We start from the raw sequence: 16920 nt of genomic DNA, 5'->3' as shown, positions 1-16920 counted from the left end.
TTCCTGATTATCATTATATCTGGCTTTCCCAAATAATTGTAGCTATGAAGAAAAAACCTACAGTATTGAATTGTCTTGATAATTCCTGGAGTGCAACCTATTATTATAAGGCAGATTATATGAGGTTAACAGTTTTAAGAGTGAGCTGTAATAATAATAACTTTAATTATAATTTATTTATAATTTGTATAAATTTAAATCAATAATTTAATTATAATTTATTATAATGTAATAACTTTCTACTATTGACCTCACCCCTTTCCTAAGAGGTCTGTAGGGGGCGTGCATAAGCACACCAATGTGTCTACTGTCCCTGTCCTATTGTTTCTTTTATTTTTCTTATATGTATCCATGTATTCATAACTATGTTTTTACTTATACCTATTATCTTGTAAGCAATTGACAAACCAAATAAAATAAAAATAAATAAATAAAATGTAATTTTCACTTCCCCCCTGTAAATAGGTGTGTGTGTGTGTGTAACAAAAGTAAGTTTTTCTGTTGTAGAGTATTTTTACAATTTGGCATCTTTTAAGGTAAGTGAAACTGAATAATTATTGTCAAAGTTAATATATAGGAATTAATGTGGTTGTTTATTTTTGATTTACCATGTTTTCAAACACAGCCATTTAATAAACCACTGTTAAACAAACTATGTTTAGCATGATATATGAGCACTGCCATGTCTCTCTTACCCACACACTCCAACACATACTTGTAACAGTTTAATTATATGAAGTTGTAAAATAATTTTTTCTATGATCATTATATCTATAGTTTTTTCCAATTCTTTTTTTTCCTGTGAAATGCAGAAAACGTCAATTTTATATGATATATATTAAAGAGCACAAGAATTGTAAAAGGTCAGATAAATGATGTTAAGCTGCAGCTTTTCCAAAAGCAATGTTTCTAGCCGCCGCCTTTTAGAGAATATTATTTTATTTATTATTTCTTTGAATTCTCTTGAGGCTGGCTTATTCTAAGATAGTAATAATCCAGAGAGGACACCAAGTAAATGATTTGCTTTATATATTAGCATGGCCTTTTTCTCCGATTCTTCAGCAGTCCTGTTTAGTAAGGAGGGCTAAGCGATAGGGTTTGGAGCCAGGGAACAGCAAATAGAATAAAAAGACAAATATGAAACTGTTTTGTGCCACACTGTGCCAAGTCTGGCACATGAGAGAGTTGGCCAGTGTCCACATAACTTTGTGTTGGTTAGCTGAATTTCCTATGTTTAATTTTTTAAACATTAAAATTGGAAAAAAAAACCCACCTTGTCCATTGAAATGGTGTCTGAGATGGGAGACAGAGCAACTGTGCCCCTCTATACTGAGAGACCAGAAGAAGGAATTTAGCCATAGGTTATCTGCTGATTCCAGGTTGCAAGAGCCATGGTTCAGATAAGTAAATTTATTACAAAATCATGGATACATATGTAGACCTCTATCTGGACTACGGTTCAGCTTCTAGTCTGGATTCATCTGTCAAGCAGAGCTTAAGTGTGCTACAGTGTATGTAACACATCATACAAACCAGGTCTGGTTTAGCACCTGACAGTCTAGGCCAGGGGTGTCAAACTGGCGGCCCGAGGGCTGGATGCATTATGCGCAGGCCACGCCCACCCTAGCTCTGTGAATGGGAAAAATGTCATGAAACATCACGTGACGGCAATATGACGCCGCGAGTTTGATACCCGTGGTCTAGGCAGCCATCAGTTTGACTGATAGCAACTCTGAGCCATTCATGCCTGTAAATCTTCATTTTACTTTTATATTTGTTCCATGAAGTGGAATATCATCGCATCAGGCCTTTGAGAGGACTGCAAGGAAAGTAGCCTCTCCTAGCCTTTGCTTTGGAAGGTTGCTGCTATTGTTAATAATAATCAGGAAAGTTTTCCTGATGTAAAAGATCTCATTCACAATTGATTGACTGATGTTTTTCTTATCAAGTTGTTGTCAGTGCTTAGGGACCACATCAGTATATTTTCTTCATGACGTTTTGTCCCTAATCTGACTTTTCAGATCTTCCAATGGTGCCATCACTGCCACTCTAGCAGTCCATCCAACTAGTCATCCTTTTCTCTTCAGTGGGTAGTAAGTAGTAGGTAGTTTAAATTAGCAACTATTTTGCAGTTTTTACATTCCATTCTAGGTCGTTTCTTTGGTTTTTATAATAAGCTTTAAAAAAAGGGAACACTGGATTTTTGGCTGGACTTTTTAAAAACTATTTTTTATAAGGGCTTTCAGTTGCACACAGGATGTTTCTGTTTATCCAAGAAAATGAAGTCTCACAAACAAACTGCTTTTTTTTGGCTTTGACTGAATTTAATCTGTGTGATCCAATTTCTTTCCTATTCCCTAACTCTTTTTTTTCTTTTTTTTGCAGTTGGGGCCACTTTTAAAAAGAACAGGGTGAGAATGGGGAGACTATAGAAAGGATATAAGGATGCATTAGATTAAGAGTTAGTTTTAAAACTGGAATATCATGTGAGTTTTTGCTTTCAGGTAAAATCTGATTGCTTGGGATCTAGTTTAAAGAATATAGTACCGAAAAGACATTTTATTGAACTTTCAGAAAAGATAATGCAGTGAGCAATAAATAGGATTCACCACCATTTTTGTTATGGTTACATAATAATTATAGTTAAATTACAATTGTTCTCTTGGTTATTTACTTTTATCTTCTTTCTTTATATAAAAACACCAAAAACAATTGTTTCCATGGTGATGGTAACAGGCATTAGCTTTCTGCTTGTTTGACTTGTCTTTGTTCACACGATCAATTTCCAGATATCATTTGTAAGAGAGTTCTGCTTTTGTCAATGAGTCATAATTTGCAGTATTTATTTGAAAGGGATTATTTTTGTGAACAAAATGATAAGCAGGAAAAGAGTTAAGCGGTTCTTCCATCTGTCAGTGATTTATTCATGATCATAGCCTAAGAGATTGCTTTTCAGTATAATAAAATCAGAACTAAAGTGTTTTTTATACATTGCATAAGTTGTGTGTTTGTTGCTGAGAATGCATACTTCTTCAATCTGTGTGACAAGTCATTTTTGGAAAGCATTTCCTACATGGAAAACCCTAAGAACTACATAAAGCACAAGTATGGTTAATATCAGTTTTGAACATGTGGGATTACTTCATACAGTCTACTTTCCAGTTTTATAAAACGGTACCCTTGAGATTTGCATTCTCAGCTGCAAACATAACACTAATGAAACATATGAATCAGACCCAAATTTTCTTTATGTTAAAATGAAACACTGGTTTGGGGAAAGTATAATTCTTTCTTTTATGGAATTAAGCACTGAACATTACAGACAAGATGCTCAATCTTTTGACTTCACCTGTTTTTACTGATCACTAATGACCAGGAGTGAAAAAAAAATTCCATTTTTTGGTGACATGACTTACAATTGCATTTCTAAAAAACAAACAAACCATCCGAGACCAAGAAATTTTGAATGGAAAAATTATAAGGGAAAGATACGTTGTTTTGATCTTCACTTGAAAAGATAGCAGGGTGCAGTGTGGCAAGGTTTTAGTGTGTCATGGGGAGTATCTAATCCCAATGAGTTAAGAATTGAATTGATGCCTTATTTTCTAACCGTAGGATATGCTTTTTCCCCCCTTGAGGAGTGGAAGACCTTTTAGCAATTTGGAAATAATCTCTAGCATGTGTGGATTTCCACTTCCAAAATTGAGAGAGTTGCATTGGTTGCTGATTTGCTTCTGGGTGCAATTCAAGGTGCTGGTTATCATCTGTAAAACCCTACATGGTTTGGACTAAATTATTTGAAGAACTGCCTCTTCCCAGTTACATCTTCCCGGCCCACCAGAGTGGAAAGCAGGGCATGTTGCAGGTGCCAACTATTAAGGAAATATAGGTGGTGGCAGCAAGAAAAAGGCCCTTGTCTATAGTGGCTCCTTTCCCATGGAACTTTTTCCCCCAGAAATAATATTGCCCCCCCCACTTTGTTATTTTTCTGAAAATCCCCAAAGTCATAGTTCTATCAGCTTGGGGAACCTAGGCTGATACAAAGCCACTCCTGGAGGGGGTGGAATTAGGAGTTTTAAATTGTGGCTTTTTATTTCTGTATATTACCAGGAATCATTGTGTGTGAGTTGAGCAGCGATATAAATTTGTTAAATAAAAATCTTTACTGGGAATTCTGGAAGTGGAAGTCCACACATTTGTGCTGATTGTGCTAAAGCACATCTTCTATGTTCTATAAATTGGAGGAGGAATAATTTAAAGGCTTTCTTGGCAGACTCCTCCTAAAGATTCATCTGTAAAAGGTAATTATAATAGGTGACAGTCAGGCTAAACTCCTCCTGATGCCCCTACTTTGTCCAACTGAAGTATTCTTAGCTTTTCTTCAGTCTAAGAAAATAGAAAGGTGATTTGGATCTTCCTGTATAAGCCTGTAAACCTTAACAGAACTATAGCAATCCTGAAACACACAAGATAGCTCTATGTGCAGTCTTTATGTGGAGAAGCTTTTAATGCAAAATTCCCTCACAGAAGCAGTGAAGCCAAAGCTGTAACAATAAGGACTGTCAGTTTATTGGGAAATGGAAAATATAATGAAAGCAAGGGAAGGCAACAACCGCACATACATTATTGAAAGAAAAACAACATAGTCAGCCTACCTAAACTAATTACTTCCTTCAACAAGTTAATTGTTTCAAACATTCATTGCAGGGAGGATGATTTGAGAATGATCTTTTGGGTTTATATTTCAGTATTTACAAGCAGATCTTCTTTTTTCTTATAGTTGTATTGTTCTTGTTTTCTCTTACCTGTCTGAGCCTTCTTTCCAGTACTGTAGAAAGGAAGGAATGAGTAAAAACTAATAATCTCTTTGGGGAGACAGATTTTAGTTTTACACATTCAGAAACAATACTTCAGGGTTTTCTTGGTTTAGTCAGCAAATCAGCAAATTATCTGTCAACTTAAACCAATAAACCAGATGGAATTGTAAAGATACCATCTAGTTTTCATCCCTTTTCTCTTTGTATAAATAGGATTATATAGGAAGGCTCCTCTGTCTATTCTACTTGGTCAGGTCCTTCAGCGTGGAGTCAATTAATCAGGTATGGTTTTTTGGGGAGGAGGGCTGTGTTGTGCAATGCCAACATCAGGCATTTGTCTCATTTGAAGCTTTGCAGGTCTCCTTTGGACCTGCAAAGCCCAGTATTTTGAACTGTTGGAACTGAATGGAATGGTCTTCATTACTTGTCTATGTGGTAGGGCGTCAGCTTCCTGGGACATGTCATGTGGTCTGCAAGAATCTGGACTCAAACTTTCAGTGAAAGATTCCTATTTTAAGGATCCACAACAGGGCTGTCAAACTCCTGGCCCATGGGCCGCATGTGTCACGTGCTGGCCACACCCACACCCTGTTTAGCGAACGGGAAAAAGGTCCGGATATGTCACCTGACACTGCCATGATGACATTAGTTTGACACCCCTGATCCACAATATGATTGACTCAATCTCTAGGTCACATCCAGTTGTTATAGTGGAATCTAGGCTGATCCCATGGCCATTGCTTCTGGTGTAGGTCTTGCTTGGTCTTTCTTCAGTTGTCATCTTATTAAAGCCACAGGTTATGCTTATCTTCATTTTTCTGCTTAATTTATAAATTTCCTATGCTGTCTCTTCTTCCTTCTTCTTTGGTAAAATATTTTTATCCTACTTTTTCACTTAAAATATTTCTAAAGGGGCTTTCATTAGTAAACTTAAAAAAATCATTCTTGTTCATAAGCTTATGATAAAAAAATGACATAAAAGAAAAATGGGATGGCAAAGGCAGGGTTAAAAAAGCCAAATTCATATAGTAGTTCTTACAGTTTTATATTAGTATCTAGGTAAAAGTTTATGGAGAAAAATAATCTAATGAAATTACCATTTCATCAAAGCCCTGTTATCTCAACTTTTTCTGAAAATTACACCTTCCTTGTGATAATGGAAGGAAGAGCTAAAGGAGTAAAGCAATCAAAATTTCACAGTCTGTGAAGACAAGTCCACATGTCCCATGACATCTCGGTTGGTCATGGCATCTTGCAACGTGACCAAAAATCATAACTGAAATTCAAACAGTTGTACTTTAATCACTAGCTCAGGTTCTTTTTGACATGAATAACAAATTGTGCTTAAGCTAAGTAAAAGAATGGCAGCTACACAAGTTCTTCTGGATTTAATATTGACCAGATCAGCTATGCCAAATATTGAGGATAAAATGCAAAAATAAATCTGAGTTTGGTTATGCCAGTGTTATTATATAGTTGCCAGACTATTGGACTATTTTTTTTTGAAATTATTGTCTCTTAATGAATCTGTCACAATCAGATTCAGGTCAGTTTGTATGTATTCAGATTATTGCACAGTGGCCATTAAGGGGAAACCAGCAGGCTGACAACCATGTAGAAATGGAAGCTGTATGGAATTTATAGGAGAGAACTCCGTGGAGAGGATTAGAATGATTTAACAAGCTGGTAATGAGAGCTGGGAAAACATTAGTGGAGTTTAGAGTAGTCCTGAGAAGCAAGGAATATAAAAAGGGAGGGGAGTGATTTTGGCAGGGAGTGGGTCACACAGGCAATCTGTTCCTTTTGCCTAGATTTGCTTTTTTTTTTTTAAAGGTTTTCTGAAAAGTGTCAGGGGAACTGTGGCAAGCCAACAGGCCCCAGGCCAATTTTCAGCTAAACATGTTGTTGTGTAAAATTGTAGTCAATTAATTTAAGACCTGCCAATTTCAACTGCAGAATGTTACAAGATTCTGTCAAATCCTTCCCAAGATTTAAAAGGGGAAAGTGGGAAGAGAAGAGCAAGTTAAAAGCATGGTGCTGTAAAAGTGTTTGGCAGCATCTTATTGTTAGAATGAGTAGCTAAGGACAGTTGGCCCCTAAAAGAGCTCAATCCTGCCCTTGTTGATTTTTAAGTCATTGGTTATAATATGTAATAAAGGAAGGAAGCAAGGACTTGGGACTTCAGAACATTTTCACAAATAAGTTCCTTTACTTTGGAAAATCAGTTCTGAATGTTGTTCACAAAGGACAGCAAAGACAAGAGCCCATTTAAGAGCAGGTGTGAATTTTATTTGCTGTAGGTCAGAATTGTGTTATATGTGGATTTCAAATCCTGGTATTCTCAGCAGTGGGAAACAATGGGGTAGGGTTTTGACAGTATTTGAGGGAATTTGATAAAAAAAAAAGGTTGTATAGAGGACATCTTTATATTAAGCCAAGATGATGGATTCATTGGTAACTTTAGTTTGGTTACTAAGGAACAGAGAGATTGGGATGAGATAGGTGTGGTTGAATAATCTGGAAAACTGGGAGCCAAGAAGCTTCAGCAGATGTTTGTGAAGAAGCTCAGCAAGAATTTCAGCTTGAAGCTGTCAGAAAAGATGTCCGGTATTTATCTGGACAGAGTGACGAATATCCCCTCTTTTAGTTCCATGCAGTACTAGCTAAAAGGAGACTAAACTGAGGTGTGGGAGGAGACTGTTGGCAGAATAATTGCAATAATCAAAATTAAGAATTAGTGCAGTGTGTGTGCAAGTTCTGAAGAGAGGAAGTTGTAAAATAATTTGTCCAATTTATATAATATATGCATTTGTTAAGTGAAATGGTTAGCTATTAGCAGTAATTTAGCTTATCACTACGCATAACATATGAATATTAACTTTTTAGTAACTGAAATATTTTTCTAGTTCTAGCACACCAATTTCATCCATTCTTACTTACTTTATCCCTTTCAAAACATTTATTGCAACGTGTATTAGAAAAGCTGGGCTTTTCTTTCACACCAGAGTTGTTACCATTCATTTTTATTTTTCAACATGTTTTCACCCTGAATTATCAATTCTGAATTTCTTATGCTTAGTCCTTATTTTACTTCTCTTTTAAAGCAATCTTGATTTAGTTACTTCTGATTTTTACCATCTGTTACTCCCCAGAAAACAGAATTACTAGTTAGCCTTAACTCCTTTTCTCACACGGCAGGAAAGTGTCAATTCCAATATTATGCCATTGCCGATGTTGTAAAAAGACCAGAACCCCCCCCCCAACCTTTTACAAAAGCTGTTTGCGTGAACGTAACATAGGAACATGGTAAGATCCAACTTCTTTTTCATATAAAGGGAATAGCAGTCTTTCAAACTTTTTCTTTGCACTGATGACATGTAACTAAAATATTCATCAGTTTTGTTTCTCAGCTTGATTGTTGAATGTATTTCTGGAACTGATTCAGCAAGATTGTCAAGAGAACAGAATACATGAAATACTACGTTGGTACATTTGGTGAATCAATTCATCAATTCTACATTCATTTTGATGAAAAGTTATAAAATATATTAAGGACCATGTAAAAAGCAGTCTCCAAATATAATGACTAATCATCCATTCATTCATTCATCTTAAATTATTCCTCAGTCATGTAAACAACTCTAGGCAACCCACACAAAATAAGCCCAAGCTAATAGACTTATGAGAGCATTATTTTGCAATATATCAGGGAGAGAAGAAACTCAATCAGAGACATAAAGTATAACTGCACTAGGGAATAGATCATAAGGCCTGCTTGAGGAGACATTTAAAAAAAGATTTATTAAAACACATAGGGTTAGGGCCATGTGAGCTTCATGGGAAATGTTATTCCATAGCTCCGCAGCCACAGAAAAGGCTGATTTCCAGGATCTCACAGAATGACATTGATTTACAGCACTTGGAACATGCCAGCTCTAACAGATCTTACCTGCATATATCCAGGTCCTAAGTTATGAAGGGATCTATAGGCAAGAATCAATGTCTTAAATTCCACTGGAAGCCCATTCGTAATGAGTGCAGCAGATGGTAAATGGGCAACACAGTGTGTTGCTGCATTCTGTAATATTTGTAGTTTCTGTGTAGTTTTCAAGGGTGCCCCTATATGTAACATTATATACCTTAAATTGAATAGTAGCTTTAATATGCAGAAAGAAGCTTGGGAAGCTCCATTTCACACCAAATTTTGGTTGTCCTTCCATTCACTTAATGCTGACTGAGAACAGCACGGATGACTCTGTATTGAAGAGGTGGAGTTGAAGGGGGCAGTTGTAGTATTTATGATTCTGTATCCTCCTTGGCATACCTCCAGTATCTCCCTGGTAGACTCTCAACTGCAGCATGCTGAAATTGTTCTTGCATAGGTGTACTTGATTTCTCTCTCCAGTTTTCAGTGCTAGAACAGAACCTGACAGAAGGCACTCTAATTACAGTTGAGCTAGTTTTCTTTAACAGTTCCCAATCAGCTTCAAGGAGAAGGTACAATGGAATTCAGGGCTCTTCTCTTTGTTGTTATAATCAGAAAGATTTGTGCAGAGAATCTGTATTTTATATTATGTATGTATTTTGTGTGTTAAATGAGTATTTCAAACCTGACTGCAATTCCTTACTCAGTCCTGATTAATGATTCAGCAGTATCTTGGGAAGAAAGACATGAACAGTGAGACCTTATATAAAAGTTTTGAATAGTTGAGTATGAATTCTTGTATACCTCCATAAATGCTAGGTGAAACATCTTGGCTACAGTAAATCATGTTTGTAAAATATATCTCTGCACACCTTGGTATGCAAATGCATTTCCCCAGCATGTCTGATGAGTAATTTTTCCTGACCTCGTCAGTAGCTTGTTAATATTTTACAAGAACATAAGAGCAAGTTGTAAAGCAAACTGCAAATACAATCTCACACACAATTTAAAAAAAAACCTTGAAAGCCCATCATTATCTTTGTATTAAAGTAGTTAAAGAATTCTGGACAAATCATGCCATTAGAATGCAGACACCTGTTCTGTGGCAGTGAACTCAAGTTTAGCACAGGTTGTACACATCCTAAGTTTTATCCTGAAGCTGGAAGCTACTATGCAGAAAATTTATAGTTCTAGGATAGGCAATTGGAGTTAGAAAAGATACATTTCACGATTGTTTCCATAAGCTTTTACATTGTTCTGAGCCATCAGAGTTATTATTAAGTGTTATTATATTACTGTTGGTATATTCTTGATTTGTCCCTCCAGTTAAAAGAGGCTATTGTGTCATCCTGACAAAGAGGGACTAGAAAATTTGCTTCTTTTTTTTTTAAGCTGAGACCTTATCTGAACGAGGTCTGAGGTTTAGTACCTACATGTTATATTCTTGTTAAAATCAAATAATTACCATTTCTTTCTATATGATTGAATACAATTGAGTGCTTAAAGACAGATTAGTACAGTGCCATACATTATATTGTTCCAGAAGCCCTGTGCTGGAAACCTATGTGGAAAGAACCAGGACTTTTGGCTGATTTTGAGCTTTTCTTTACTATATTTGTTTCATTTAAAACTTTTACTAAAATTGATTTAAAAAAAACCTTGGTTTTAGTTATTTATGTGTTTCAGTTTGAACTAGGATTTGGGCTAGGATTATAAGATTTAGGATACAAACAAATCTGACTGACTTCTATATCGTGGCAAAGAAAAAAAAAGAAAATGTACCTGGCTTTTTATATTTGTGTGTGTATGTGTGTATCTCTCTCTCTCTCTCTCTGTGTGTGTGTGTGTGTGTGTGTGTGTGTGTGATGCCACTTAGAGATTGATCAGATTTTTTCAAATCGGGTGTGGTAGACCGAATCTGGCTATCTTGCTTACATACACTTTGGGAATAGTTATTGTATAGGTGTATTTTGTTGTTCCCATTGTTTTAACTTTTTTTTTTTTTTTGTCAAACAGTAATAGATTTACCAATATTGGCCAAATACCTACGTATTAAAAATGTGTACAATTCGAAGGGAACCCTATGTCTGTAAAAATTATGACTATGACAAGAAGCTGTAAAAATTCACATAGCTTTTGCAATTATATTGCTGAATATATATGTCTTACATATTTTATGCATGTTCTGCACCAAATTCAAGTCAGCCATATTTGTACAGTTCAGTTTTCTTTGTAGTTGAATTTTCCCTTGTGTTTGTGTATAGTCTACAAATATTTTTTTCCTTTTGCTGTTCTTGGCTTTGCTAACTTAAGCCACTTGGACTGTGTTCAAGGAGAGTTCCTTGAATTGGGCAGACATGTCTGGTGTGGAGTGCTTTGTTCTCTGTAGCACATGCTGCTTGCGTTATCCAGTGTTAATATTGAAGAATAGATAGGTATGGGTGAATGCCATTCATATTGAATTTCTGCTTCAGATTGTGGAAGAGAGAAGACACCAGAATAGATTTGTGGACTTTATATGATTCTAAGTACACAGAGTGGGGCAAAGGGACTAGTTTAGAGACTTCCTAAACATACATTTATACCCAATCTTATTTTGTCTGTCCTCATGCAGAGAATAAATATTAGCAATCTGTTTGGAGAAAAGCAAGATCGATCGTAGATGTGTGGATACCTATATTCTTTGTCTTGCATAATTCATTCAAGCATGACTCAGCTGTGACTGAGGTGGTTTGGGGACTGCCACCATTCTTCTGATCAAATGTATTATTCCATTCCTACTATCAGTTGTGTTGAATTCATTCAGGATGTTGCAGACCTCTGGACTTTAATTTTTTCATTCTTTTCTTAAAGACTGAAGGTGTGTGCTGCATTTTTTCTGTGTATCTGTGTATTTTTTAAAAACTATGCATTATTTTAATTGATTCCAAAAGGTCCCAGTTTGGCCCTTGGAGAAGTTATGAATTACTCCATTGCATGGATAACTTTGTGCATTTTTAAAGCATGCTTCCTAATTATAAATGATCTGTCTGATATGAGATGTGATTAGGATTCTTTATTCTACTTGCATTAGCTACTTTAACCTTGTCGAAGTAATTATGTCTCATTTAAAATTCTGATATATTTATCTGGGAATTATTCTATGGTTGTGTCTGTTATTATTATTTGGAAAGGATACCTTAGGAAAATTGCTTTAAGATAATTCTCTGGTGTTTCTGTTTCATTAATATTTTAAAGGCTTGTGTGTTGTCATTTTAAAGATATTCTTAAAGTTACAAGTGATATATTTCTAAAATAAAGGTTAATATATCAGCAAAGGGTTCCTCAGAGTAATTGAGGTCAGTTCTTCTACCATCTTCTCTCTAATAAACATATGTACTGTTGCTGTATCATTAGAACAACACTAAGTAATCCTCAATATTAGTTAAAATTTTGGTTGTGTATCACAATTAGCAGTCCATTATTCTGCAAATTGTATTTAATGCATTTTAAAATGTCTGAAAAACTAATGGAGTAGATGTTTGGTATAGCTTCTTCTTTAGTAAAATATTAATTGAAAATAATGAAATGTGAAAATAATAAAAGAAGTTGTTGTGAAAAGTTAAGTAAAGCCACCCCTTGAAAAGGATGGAACAAGAATGTCAGAATAATTTAAATTGTTGTTTTGTGGTGGTGTATTTTTAAATAAATACTTAAATTATATAATTTAAAGCAAGACAGGAATTTTATTGATTTAATCTATTTATATAGCTGCCCGTCTCAGTACATCACTCTGTATGGCTCTCAACATTAAAACAAAAACTTATACTTAAATTACTATAAATTACTGAATTTTGTCAGTAAATGTCCAGGTTTTTCCTGTTTTGTATTCCATCTTCAGTTTCTAACATTTCTGGTAACCAACTACAATCATGGTCTGATTTAATTATCAATCCAGTCCCCTTGAGAAGCCCATAATGGTGGGAAACATAGTAAGAATGTGAAGATCCATTATCAACACGGTAGATTTACTTAATAACAACAGCAATGAATGCACCACTGAATGTACTCTTAAAAAAAAAACACCAGGGTGAGGACAGCTCATCCTGAAGAAAATCTGTCTGTGTGGCCAGTAAGAGTTTCAGTAAAACTGAAATGACTATGCACCTACCTATCTTTGATTTATTTTGGGGAAAAAAATCCCAACCTAAATATTGTAACTATTAAATGGGAAACTACGAGGACTATAGACTGTGCTGGAAAGTAAAGGGAAGAAAAAGGTTTGCAAGAACAAATCTTTTTGGACTGTTGCCTAGAAAGCTACATGAAACTTGACTCAAAAGAAGCTTTACTTTAACGCTACATGTATTTCAGTGAGGCTTCTAAGGGAGGTAGCTTTATAAGAGTTGGATTATTGGTTAATTTAATTTTGTATTAGAGAAAAAAAACGAGTGCCTTTCTGACTTCCATCTACAAAACATGGGACTTAAACGTGATAGCATTTGTTTTCAGAACACGTTGTGGCCCCTTCAAAACCTGATGAGGACAGTGCATTTGTTAGAAGGTTTGCCATATCTCTAAATCAGGTATGGCTGGATAGGAAATTCTGGGAGTTGAAGTCCACAGGTCTTAAAGTGGCCAAGGTTGGACACCCCTGCTTTAAATGGTCATTGACTGTTACCTAGGGGAAATTTTTCAAGCTCTGAAGAACTGCAAGGGAGCAAGAATACTAAGGAAATGGAGATGGCAATTCTTGATGGAACTCTATTTTTTCTCCTCCTCCTAGTACTGTCTAGTAAATTGGTCATATGGATGGATGGAGTTAGTTGACTGGCATAGTTTAACACTAATAAAATTTTGGGCTACTTAAATGAATCAATTTTGCAGATTAAAGTATTTGCATGACACCTTTTTCCTCCTTCCAGTAATTATGAATAGGATCAGTAATTCTATAGGAAGTTCACAGGGCCTAGCGTGGTAATTATTTGATTTTAGTACTATTAACACTGGTGATTAACTGAACTCTTTACTTGGATAAGTGTGATACATCAATAATGGAGAATAATACATAATGTGATGGGGAAATTTGGGGGAGGCACAATAATCTCTATGAAATGTTTTAGAAGCTGCATGAACAGGCATTCTTGATTGGTGTATTAAACTGTCTCTTCAATTGGAAATGCTCAGAGGAATATAACAGTTTTAACCCATGTGACCCAGTACATGCAAAGTCCCTGCATAGAAGAGTTTTAACCCTGTTTCCTCCCAATATTTATTTGATGTTAATAGCAGTGGAGAAATAAATGTCGGTTCTTCTACCCCTCAACTAATGACTGGTAGGGCAAGAGTGGAAAATGGAATGTTGCGCCTATGACATAACCTCTTGCTTTACAAGTGACATAAAATATAGTGTAATTCCAAAAAGGTTTTGCCTTCTTTTGGAGCTGAGAAGCACTTACAAAGGGACAATATGTATTTTTAGAAAAACAGTTAAGTGAATCCACACTAGGAAATTTGAAGTACAAGCAGAAGCATGTTTTTATTCTATTTTATTAGTACCATTTTAAGCAGAGAAAAAATGGAGCAGCAATAGAAATTATTATAACCTTAGACAAATGTGGAGTACTATTCACCATCCTTTCTTCAAGAAGAAAAATGTATATGTGATGTTCAAGTAATTAGAAATTGCATGTCTGTCTGTCTGATCACTCACTCACTCACTCACTCACTCACTCACTCACTCTCTCTCTCTCTCTCTCACACTCTCATCCATCCATCCATCCATCCATCCATCCATCCATCCATCCATCCATCCATCCATCCATCCAGTTAGTTTACTTTATTGTCATTGCAACTCCTACAACGAAATCAAACACCATCTTCAGTGCATATCATGACCATGAAAATAAACACAAACACACATCCTTCACCCTTCACACATTGAACTGAAAATCTCTGACAGTACACCAACACTGCACTATACAGCAGAATTCAAAAGAGCTACTGCCCTGGGATAAAAGCTGCTTTTCAGCCTATTTGTCCTTGTTTTTATTATTTTGTACCGTCTGCCAGATGGTAATAGTTCAAAAAAAGGGTTCCCAGGATGAGATGGACCTTTGAGAATGTTTTGAACTTTTTTAAGGCAGCGGAAGCTATAAAGCTCTTCCAAAGAGGGGAGAGGGCAACCAATGATCCTCTGGGCAATGATGTTAACCAATCTATCTATTTATCACTTATCTAGTTTATACATAGGTAGTCTTCAACTTACAACTACAATTGGAAATTGAATTTCTGTCATAAGTTGTCACGTTTGTAAGTCAAGTCAGACCTGATTTTATGACAATTTTTATGGCACTTATTAAGTGAATCATCTCAGTTATGTAAATCACATGGTTAAGTGAATCCAGCTTTCCTGATTGATGTTTTTTTTGCTGGAAATCAGCAAAGAAATTTGCAAATCATGACTACATGCTTGCAGGATATAAATATAAGCCGGTTGCCAAATATCTGAATTGTATGACTGTAGGGATGGTGCCTGGTTGTAGGTGTGAGTATAGGTTGTAAGTCACAAATCCAAACTTATGGCAAAGGTTCCCAAGACCATTGTAACTTATATTGATAAATGAATGGTTGTAAGTCAATGACTACCTATAGCTATCCAACTTACAAAACAATGACTAAGTGACTCTGGGTGGCATAAAACAAGGTTAAAAGAAGTTCATAAACTATTATTATTATTATTATTATTATTATTATTATTATTATTATTATTATTATTATTATTATTATTATTATTATTATTATGCTTAGTCGCATATTCAACCAGATGTTCCATCTGGAATTATCCCTTTGAATAAACTTCAGAAGAATGTGTTATTTTCAGACAAAGAACTCTTGGAGAAATTGATTTGCTGCATCACTTGCTTGCTATTCATTCTGTTCTGGAAAAAAACCCCTGTCACATAATGAAGTTCTTTGAAGGAAAAGCAGATGTAAATAAAATAAATAATTATTATAAAATACTTACTGGTTTGGAAAATTGGAAAAGATGTTTTGAAGAGCTTCTCTGTTGTTTCAGTGTTAACCATTCCTGATAAAGTGACTGGTTTGAATGGAGGTGTGAAGGCACATGTAGGCACCCTTCATCTCCAATCAGGAACCGAATTAAAAATGATAACCATATATTACCACTCAGTAAACTCAGAACATTTGCAAGACATCTAGAAAATTTTCTGAAGCACTTAAGGTGCAACTTTTATTTTCAATTGTACAAAATGAGAATTACTTTCAGGCTGATATGTTTGAAAATGCACTATAAGTGATTATAACTATAGATTCATTCTCACTACTATGGGGTGCATATGTCAGGTTAAGTCTTTAAAGCAGAAGAAACTATAAAGTGATAAGGCTGAACCCACTGTCTAGCAAACCCTCACACATTTCTAATATGTTTAATTAAAAATCAAATCAACTCAAAGATTCTGTATGTGATTCTTAATCAGTTTGAGGTCTCCAGGAGAATAATGTAATTATACCAGTCATTTAGTTACAGTAATTAAAACTTTAATTAACATCACTTCTAGCCTGTAGCTTCCCTAAACAGGACAGAGACTTGAGTGCTTCATTCATGGTACCCTTAGAATATGCCAAGACCACTTAGGCCTTTCTGCTACTTGAGTCAAAGGAACAGTTTCTGTTTAGTTGCTTCCCCCTGCCCTCCCTTGTGTTTGTGTTAAAATCACAAGACTGCTTGAAGAAATTATGTGAATATCCTTTTTTAAAAAAATACTTTTTGCAGGGCAACTATATTGCAGACAGATTCCTTTCTGATTCTTTTATTGAACTGTTGTATTGACAGGAGTTGCTTTGTATACCAGATAACTTATTTCAAAGATGTTATGTTTGGGACAGTGGTGGAATTAAAAAACTTTTACCACCGGTTCGGTGGCCGTGGCTTCGCGGGTGCGTTTGTGTGTGTGCACACACTTTGCATGCATGCACAGGCCCAACATGCACTTTGTGCAGGTGCAGAGGTGTTTGCGCAGGCGCAGAGGCGTTCCAACTCACCTCCTGCAAGCCTGCACTCTTCTGGTTGCTTTAGCACCTGTTGCGCAGCACTCTGCTGTCCCGCACAAAGCAGCTGCGCTTCAACTTCAGAAGATAAAAGGCGGGTGAACCCAATAGCAGAGTGGCAGAGAG

At 35.7% G+C, this 16920-nt stretch overlaps 1 protein-coding gene across 7 annotated transcripts in view; it reads left to right on the top strand.

The window, feature by feature from the left end:
* PLXNA1 (plexin A1) overlaps nt 1–16920 on the top strand; it is a 403477-nt gene that overhangs the window by 144491 nt on the left and 242066 nt on the right. The window lies entirely within an intron of this gene.

The sequence above is a fragment of the Notechis scutatus genome, chromosome 2, assembly GCF_049901735.1.
Source record: "Notechis scutatus isolate UNSWTSFEM ecotype Mainland chromosome 2, rNotScu1.2, whole genome shotgun sequence".
Lineage (NCBI taxonomy): Eukaryota > Metazoa > Chordata > Lepidosauria > Squamata > Elapidae > Notechis > Notechis scutatus.
This window is presented reverse-complemented; position numbering and strand designations above follow the sequence as displayed.